The sequence below is a fragment of the Gymnogyps californianus genome, chromosome 19 (genome assembly GCF_018139145.2).
Source record: "Gymnogyps californianus isolate 813 chromosome 19, ASM1813914v2, whole genome shotgun sequence".
NCBI lineage: Eukaryota > Metazoa > Chordata > Aves > Accipitriformes > Cathartidae > Gymnogyps > Gymnogyps californianus.
Window position 1 is genome coordinate 5,662,670 of NC_059489.1, and position 9,995 is coordinate 5,672,664.

A 9,995-nucleotide genomic window follows, 5' to 3' on the forward strand; every position below is an offset into this window, starting at 1 on the left:
CTAGCCTCTGAGGTGCAGGATCCTGTCTTCATTAACTATAAAGGGAGCCCAGGTACATTAGCCGTAGCGAACAGGGGCCTCACACCATCCACTTCAGTTATTTGACTTGGATACAATTCAGAGCATGCAAAGTTGGGAGTCCGGGTCCTACACCGACTGTGGCCTGCAGGCCACTTCAGACACCTGATCCAGGTGTCACACTGATCCAGCACACCTGAATCGGGGTGTGTTTTCATGCCTGTTGTAAGCCAACCCCATTGTTTCTACTTTTTAAAAATTTTTAATCGGTTTCATCTAGGATGGCTCCTGGACTGAGTTGCCCACAAAAGCGCCCAGGTGCCAGCCCTGGCACAGGGGAGGCGACGGCTCAGTAGCAGCTTGTGTTTAAATCACCCCAAAGCAGTTATGAAACTGCAGCCTCAGGTACTAGAAGTCAGATGATATCAATATCCTCCTGCTTTTTTACTGCCGTGATCATTTTGATCACTGCATCCTTAAACCAGTCTCCACCAGTCACCCTGCTGTATCTCACTTCTTGCCAGTACTCAAGAAAAGGTATTTCAGAGAAAGACAACCGATATCAAAATTTCATTATTGCTATAGGATAAATTCTATAATAAAGGCTTAAGGTAGGATACAGAACCTATATGGGGAGAGAATGTCTCCACTGCAGAGCCTGTGCGCTAGGAAAGCCAGATAAAGGATGGGAGAACACCTTATCCTTTGTTCAACAAACGGAAATTAATGGCTTACCTTCCTTTCCATATGAGCTTTTAAAAAAAAAAAAAACAACCAACCAAAAACAAACAAAAAAATCCTCTCACGCAAGCATTTTTGTTAGAAGTGTTTGTATGTTTATCCCGATACAAACCAGCACGATCACAGCTAAGCTATCATAGCCAACCAACCCAAATCACAGCTCAGCTAGTCACAGTCAGCTCAAAGGAGGAAATAAAGAAAATTTTCAAAGAATCAGCCATCTAATTAATTCAGGGTTGTAGCATTATGTAAATAGATAAGATACCAGAAAAGGAGAAAGCCCTAAATGTGTTAACATTCACTCATGCAAATATTGACATTGAATCCAATAGGATTACTCCCCTGAGAAATGGTAAGTGTACACCTAAGTCTCTGTGGAATTTGGGCTTAGGTTTGTTGAATAAATAGCTTTCTGAGAATTATTCATTTCGTTATATATTGCACCATCTGTAGGAATACTGATACAGTAATTTCAATGTTACAAAAATACTGATTTTATAAAATATTCAGCTGGTCTTCTAATGCAGGTGAGGGATAAGACAGATACTCATAAAATGAATTCAGGAAATATGACAAACTTAGTCACATTATAACAAACACTGTTCATTCCCTTAGAGTAATCGGATTTATTAAAAACAAAGGCTGGTTAATATTTTATATTTGCAAGCATCTTTTCCCACTGATGCCCTAAAGCATTTTGCAAGCTACATGCTGACAACATCTTAAGTGCAGTCCCTCCTGTGAACCCTAGTCGCAAAGCTCTCAGCTGAGTACCCAGCTGCCATGCCACACGTTGGCAGCAGCCCTGTCAACCCCTTCGCGAAGCACCAAGTGAACCCATTAAATTCCATCTAAATACTACTGCTGACATCCATGCTAATTCAAAAATTACAGCCCGGTCAAAAAAACTCTGTTCCCACTGAAACGAACGGCAACCAGCAAGACTGAATGTGCTGGCATCTGTATTAGGGTACGCCTATCTCCTCAGCTAGGAAACCGTGCTTCAAACCGATGGCTTAGACACCACTACGTGAGAGAAGATTTGGAGAAGACGTGGAGACACACATTCAAGCCTCCCATTTGCTGGACTGGAAAGCCTGGAGTCTCAACGGAAGGGGCTGGTGAGTGGGAAGAGGTGGAGGAAAGCAACTCCATTGAGACAGCATTTCTCATCAGAGAAACCCACCTATGTGCCAGGGAGCAACACAACAACTTCCAGGCTCAAGCTTGGCTTTGGTCGTGGCCAAACCCCGGGTCCGGTGGCGTGGGCAGGGCTCGGAGCGCAAGGAGCAGCCGACAGAAGGTTTTGGAAATGAAGCACCACTAGAGGACAGTGGAAGCTAAGAAATGCCGGGCAGAGCCCCTGGTGCTTGGAAATAGGCTGGGGTCTGGAGAGATTTGCTCCAGGAAATTCAGAGTCAGTAAATAACTGCCCACGCACGTTTCAACGCATCGTGACTTCTGTGTGCGGCGGGTAGAATCCGACTGGAGAAGATTCACGGGGAGGGGGGTATGCTAAGTGTTGCTAAGGTGAGGGTATGCTAAACGGTTTTGAGATTAATCGAAATTCACTGCCAAGGAACTGCCCCCCAGCCTAGCAAGCAGGAGTGGCAACCACTGCAGTCAGTATTTAAAGAGTCTGATGGGCGTAACATGCTGAAATGTAATTGTTATGACTCAGAAAAAAATTAAATCAGCTAGCAAAAGAGGTGACAGCTGTTTCTCTGATTCCATTTACATCTAATTTGTACTGTTTGCCTAATAGCTTAGGTGCATTTCTAAAGACAGCTAAGAGTACCTTTGCATTTCAGTGGCTGATAAGTAAAAGTAGGTTTAATTTTATGTGAGTGACTAACTCTACCATTTCTTGCTAAACAGGAGGGGTACAGACAGGGGGAAAAAAAAGGGAAATTGAAAATCTCTGTTCTGGATTGCAGAACATGCTGCATAAACTCACACTGGACGTATCTGTTTGCATGAAGACCTTGCAAAGACTCTATAAAAGATTACGGAATCATACAAGATGTAAAAGATGTTGTCATAGATCTAAATACAAGCATGTCAATTAGCCATGATCCTGAAGAAAGTACTTATCTAGAAAAACACTTAAGATATTTAACTAGTCAGCATACGAGTGTGGTTAACCTTATGTTCATCATATACACATCTTTAAGTGACATTCCTTGAGTGGCAATATGACACATCCCCTCTCCTTCAGGGTAGTTCCAACTTGAGACATCTCATGTTTTTAGCCCAAGTTTTGTGCCATCTCTAATGTAATTTCTAATTCTGCTCATGTTTCTCCCATTTATTTAGGACTAGCTTACTGCTTGCAAGGCAAAATATGTGTAAAAATACATCACAGCTGCCATAGCACCTTTCACATTTAAGTGTCCTGGATCACTTTACAACCATGAGAAGAGTCTCAGCATCACTATGAAATGGTTGCATTTAGATTTACAGCTGTAGTCGCCTACTATCCAGGGTAGGAATGATCTTTATAGCACAGAAGCATCGTAGTGAGTGGCCCACGGCTCTGTAAGGAGTCAGTGGTAGAGCTGGAGAGGGATAGCAAAGGCCTGCCTTTGGATGCTCTGCTCCACTCCCTGGTGGAGGTAAATGCCACAGGACACATGTAGATAGTTCCTAAGAACATTCCTCCAGAGCTATTAATATTTTACTGGCAATTTATGGATCATCCTTCCTGCTCTCCCCCTACTGTTCTCAGACATGGAACAAAATTTAAAAAACCTATCATGCCATTTTGCATTTCAATTAAGTACAACGGAACAGATTCCCAGGGGCTAGACTGGGATGTGCTGGTGTAGTCCTTTATGAACAGAAGCAGGACAGATCCCAGTTTGCTATTGTGAAAAGTACAGTGCCTACTCTGCACCCTACACCACTGGGTACAGAGGCCAGACCTTAGTCTGGAAATGCAGTTTTGCCTTAGGAGGTACGGAAAGAAATTGGCAGTTTGTTACACTTTCTCCCAACCTTGCTCACCCTTGTGAAATACTAGTAAAGATCTGAAGCGACAGAATACTATGCCAATTTCTGTGTTTTTTGGCTAAGCAGCTTACTATTGGCTTTTACACACACAGTAGTTTGATGTTTTCTGGCAGGTTGGCAGCCCAGGGGTATGATTTTTAGCATTCTCTAATTACAATGCTGCTGTCAATGAGCTAATGCCCATGGGGGAGCTGGGGAGAGCCCGTGCTCCGTGAATGGCTCCCACTCTGTTTGGAGTTGAAGCACTAAAAGATGTGCAGAGAAATATGGCCTCCCTTGACGGCTGCAGATTAAAACGGGGACTCTATTAAAATTCACATCCTGCAGTTCTCAGTTTTGTTAAAGCTGAAGATAGGAGTAAATATAGGAAAACAAAGTAAACCAAAGTGAAAACTGGAGGGCAAACGGACTTTTTTTGTTTTAAAAAAACCTGCTTACAGAGCAGAAGGACAGAGTTACGATCTCTTGACAAAAGTACCTGCCAGATGTACGATGTACCAAAGAAATGGTAATCAGGTTGGTTTTCATACTAAATATAGCATGCAAGGAATGAACCAAGAGAAGCAACCCAGCCCTCTGCAGTCAGGCAGCCACCAGTTCAGCCACTGTCTGTAACCTGTTCTCTACAATAGCACAGAAGGAACCAGGTACCTGTTTAGTCCTACTGTAGCATCACCTAGGAAATACCATCGTGAGGAGTAGGAGTTGTATATTTTCTCTGCAGAAAGGACTGGATTTTGAGGACTCTTTGAGGACCTCTACTCACTGCAGGGTCATAAAAACGCCAGTTCTTTATGCTGTTAAAAAAAACCTTCTACTTAAAGCAATGGAAGAGGCGGAATACACAATGTTCAGTGCCTCAGAGTTGCGTATGTTGGTCTGAAAAATCCAAACTTAAGGGAAACTTTGAAATTTTGGCACTCTGTGGTCACGAAACATATATTCAAGGGATTATTTCAAGTGCCTCCCCAACTTAAGGAATGCCTCTGTCTCTCTGATAAGGCCTCTCTTCTCAGTTCACTCCTTGAAGCAGGGGTTATCTGTGAAATGCTCAGCGGTAGTGACTTTGTGACTAAGGGAGAATAATGTTCTGAAAAAAAAAAAAAGAGAGAAAAGAATGGAAGAAGAAAGAAATGCAATCTAAGTTCATTTTAACTCTAGTATATTATTATTAGTTAAAATTCCCAAGGTAACCTCTATTTCCACATATATGTAATAGTTTTCAATTTCAGTAGGTCTAGCAAGGACTGTGAAACTTCAAATGAGGACCAGGAAGCCTGGCTGTATGTATCACATTGTAGCAGACCCTTAATACTTCAATTTCGGTGACCTTTCCAGCATGCGTATAGATGGGTATTATCCACCAGGGAGAACTGAATAATGATCCTCCCCCTGCCATTTTTTTTCCTTGCAAAATCATTTCTCAGCAAATCCAGATGGTGCAAAAGAGCCTGATGAGAAGAACGACCTGGTTTTGAGCGTGGATGTCAGAGGACATATCCTGCATGTCTGTGAAACTGCAAATGAAGCAGATGTTTGCCATTATTGCCCACTATTGAAGTACCAGTATTTCTTCCTCACTAACCACATGCTGCAAGCAGCAATCATGCACCACCTTCTCCTCTTCTAATGGGTACTCAGGCGTGTAATAAGTTGAATTTCATCTTGCTGATGAATCTTATTTTAGTTGTTTGGCATGACAGGGCATTTCTCTGTTAAAAAGTGAATGGAGACATCTGGCTTTGGCATGGTGACTAAAATGAGCTGCGTTTGGCCAATGTCTCTCCTGTTTCACCTTAATTTGCTGACACTAGATCCAGCAACGCTTGCAGACTCGGAACAGGAAAGCAGACTGCAGAAGTCACTCTTCACACCTGCCCTATTTTGCCTCAGACAACTTTATCTCCCGTGGTGTAAAACGCCTCAGGTATTCCTTGTGTCACTTGAATGGTGCCAATGCTGTGTCACCCACTAAACAAAGGCACTAAACCTGTAAGCACATGGAAGCTATTCCCATTACTTCTGCTGGCTCCACTGATAACAGCATTACTGTTAGCCAAACAAGCACTGAGTTCAGCTCTTTCTTGACCACTTGTCCCAACTCTGCACTTATGCAGAGAGGCACGAGACTGTTGTAACTCATTAGCGTCTCACACGGTTTGCAGGACTGGTGTAAGTTATCGCACAAGCTAAAGGACTGAGAATCGGACTTGTAATCTAGGGTCACTGGTGAGAGACTGCTGCTGTTTCATCCCCCTTGTAATAGCTTTCTTCCTTCACGATGAGTTATTGCACTCCTATTTTTGGCTTTGCTTCATTTGGAAAGTTGGCACAGAAATATTGTTTGGCAGACACAGACCTGCCCTGGCAGTCTACTGTTTTGGGGGTTGTTTGCTTTTAACTAATTCATTATATTGCTGTACTGCAACGTATATCACTTGTTTTCCCCTCCAGCACAGAGTGTTTATTAGACAACTACTCTCAGGAAACTTCCTCAAGACAAACACTTAACCCTCAGCCTCCTCGGAAAGGCTGGCAGTCCTTATTACCAAGCACTAACAACCAAAGGCAGCTCAAGTACATTAACACGTACAAGTATTAATAATATTTTGCTTGTTATTAGTGAAAACTTGCGTTAACATCAGTGCCTTCACCTGGGTTCATCCCTGAAGTAACAGCAGCTCATTACAGAGAGATTTGTCAGATTAAGCCTGGGTTTTGCTGGCTTCCCTCTCTCTCTTACTTCTCTAACGTGATTGTTCTCCATGACCCTAATATATGACAGTCATTTTAATGCTGGTAACTACCCTTCCAACTGGAGAAGGTAATGAATGCCAAAGACATTTAAAGATATCACCAGTCAGCCCTGATTCTGGAGCCATGAAGCATTTCATGTTCCTTAAAAGCCGATTCCAGCAATTTCCTTTTGGTGCACTGTTCATCAGAGAGATTTGGTGGAGTCCCATTGGCATTGCTCATTCCTGTAACGGATTACTGCAGATACTATTTACTGATCTCAAAACAACCCTGAAGCTTCTGTCAGTTCAACTGCAGGTTGAGGGCAAAATACTCTTCAGAAATACTGGAGAAGCTTTAGAGTTTCATCTCTGCTAGCTGTCATACAGATTGCTGTAAGTACGCTATTGTGTTCACAAGCTTAGTCTAACTGCAAGGAATTTATTGCAGTAAGCGGATGGTGATTTATAAAGACATGCTAATACTATACTTAAGATAACATAGGCCAATGTCCAACCCACAGTAGAGTACTCGCTTGTCTTAAAGAAGAGTTCCTGTACAGAAAGAGAAAGCAATGGAACGTAGCATTTGCTGCCCTCTCCTGTACCCAGATGCGGGGTCTGGTGGCGCAGGGTGAGCTCCATCCTCCTGCACTTTCAGGGGAAGCTGCTCTTGAGCACCCTGGAGAATCACCGCTGCGGTGGGAGCCAGACACTGGAGTTCCTGAGCCTACCAGATACCAAATTTCCAGGCTTCCTATATGATCATCAAATTAAAATTGTTCCCTGAAGCGAACTGGCTGCCTGTGCGAGGCAGGTGCAGTGGGCTCACATCATCTCTGCTCCCTACTGCAAAACAGCTATGCCTCCTGTGGGCACAGCCAAATGCAACGGCAGAGAAACTGCACAACAGGACATCACAGAGATCATTGATCTGTCAGGTTTCTGCCTATCGTAATAAATAATTCACTAAAGAACATTCTAGAACAGAAGTTATAAGCTTTATAAAAGAGAAAAAACCTCACCCTTTTCTCTTGTGTAGCCCCCACTGCAGAGTGGCCTTGGTTCTGCTGAGACTTCATGGGTTCTGCTGTGGCTCGGACCAATAATGGTAGGAAGTTAACTTTCAGAAATAAAAAGCTGACACATCACTACAGTCTTTGTATTGCTTGCATTACAGTCTGAACCCAGGCAGTGTGCTCGTTGTTAAATTTGTTGTCATTTTGCATATCAAATTCTCCTCCGAGTCACCCAGAGGAGTACAGATCAGCAGAGAAACATGAAGAACAGAAAAGCTGTTAATAATTTCCCCAAATCTTACACTTTGCCTCAGTTTTAAAAACATGCCTTGTGACACTAGCTAATAAAGCACTGCACAAGAAAGCATAGCTTTAATCTTTGTATTGGATTCTGGATTTGTAGGACTTTTGAGTAAATCTGTTTAGACGGTTAAGAAAAGCCTACTGCTAACCATCTGGGTTTACGCTGCTGCCTTGCCATTTGTTGACATCAGCAGTCCTTGAAATGTTCCCAACAAAGCATAATTTTTTTATTTTTCACACCTGGGTAATTAAAACAGGTATGCATTGAACATTGGGACCCATTTTTAAAAGACATCATTTTCTCAACCCATAAATGTTATTTGCTATCAAATTAAGTATTTCCACACCCCATTTCTCCAGCACTTTAGCATTTTAATTTGAAATACAGTTGACAGAAATTACTATTTTCAAGCAGCAGCCAGGTTCGGATGCAATTCTGAACTAAGGAAGTACTTGCCTTTTTCTTATGCACCTCAGTAGTTTATTGCCTTGGTGTGCAGCAGAGACAGTGAGAAACGGAAGAAAAAGCAGTAAGAAGGGGAAAGGTACCTCATAAAATGGAGAGAGGAGGGCAGGAAGATATGATTTGTTTTACAAGAGAGTTACCACTATAAGCCTTTCTTAGTAGAAATTCCTATTGTATGAAACTTGATTTTCAGCGCAGCATCTTGGAAGTAAGCTTGGCCAATTCAGAAGAAATAAGACATGATCCCTACAGCAAAATCATCACCTTAAAAAAATATCCTAACTTAGAATTTTGCACGGCTTGGATACCTTGGCTTCATTCACAGATTCCAGCTGAGACCCAAACAGATAATATACCAGTATCACACAAGAAAGTTTTCTCACAGTATTCCAAGCAACATACATAATCTAGTTTATCTTATTCAGATAAATTGTCCTGGAGACTGAAGTTAATAATTTAGGTGAAAAGGGCTACCAAGACGGAGTTTTAAGAACCAATATTCCTTTTGGGAGTGCAGAATACACCAGCACTCTACATGATGTTATACTGACTTTTCTCCAATGATCAAATCGCAAGATGCAGCTGAAATTCAAAAATTGAGTTTCTCTGCTTTAGTGGATTGTAGTCTAACTATAACTGTAGCTTAATGCTTTTTTTCAAAGCACTAATTTCATTAGATTTATTTATAGTTGTAGTGGAATGGTAACAAGTTACTCTATAATTCATGGATCACTCGCGTAATAGGAACCATTAGCTGTCACATCAGTGCAGATGAAGTGAGCTTTGACCTGTGAATTACTGTCACAATAAACTCGACTCCTGCAGATACCAACGTTATTCTTGTGGATATAGTGTATGTTAATTTGAAGTAAGTACTTTAGTGAGGAACCTGAGAAATTAAAAAGAGTCTATCTGCTCCCAATCTTTGGTCTTATTTGAAAGCTGTACTCCTAATAAACCTGTTTGAACATGCAGAAAGTAATGAGTTGCCCAACAAGGAGAACTAGGGAATAACAGCAAAGGGAAGGACAATTCCTTGCTTGACAGATGATTTACTGCCAAATATATATTCAGGCAAAGAACAACAAAAGAGCACGAATGCGAACTACATTTTTGTCACTAGTAAAGAAACCAAGGAAACAAAAAAGGATAAAAGAAAATGTAAAGAATAATTGGAGATAATGATGGTAATTTGTTTCCCTATTCTGAGATAATTGATCCACACTGAAGACGTAATTATAGTACATTAAAGAGATTAAACATACGGTCTGAGGCACAGAGTGAAGACAAGCGTGAGCTGAGATACTGTAATTATGACATTTTGGGAGTCATAATATTTTGATGTTGGCCTTTCAAAATTCAGGGACAATGGCAATACAGCAAGCATCATTTCAGTTGTCAAATGTCTGCTATTTCTCTCCCTTTTCTTGTTTCTTCGGGCTGCAGTCTCTGACAGAGTGCCTGCTGCCAGCAAGAAGCAAGTTAAATGATGTGACAGTCCATTTGGTTAGGGATGACAATTCTGCTGCTCAGGTTGTCTTCTTTTGATTGCTAATCACACTTCAGAAAAGGCGATTCATTTACTCAAGGGGCTTCTAAACCTTCAAGTCCTTGCTTGTTTGTTTCCAGACCTCTTTCTTCCCTCTAGGTGATCTTGTGCCTTGCCCCTTATTGATGCAATACCTGCGGTGATGCGTAGTT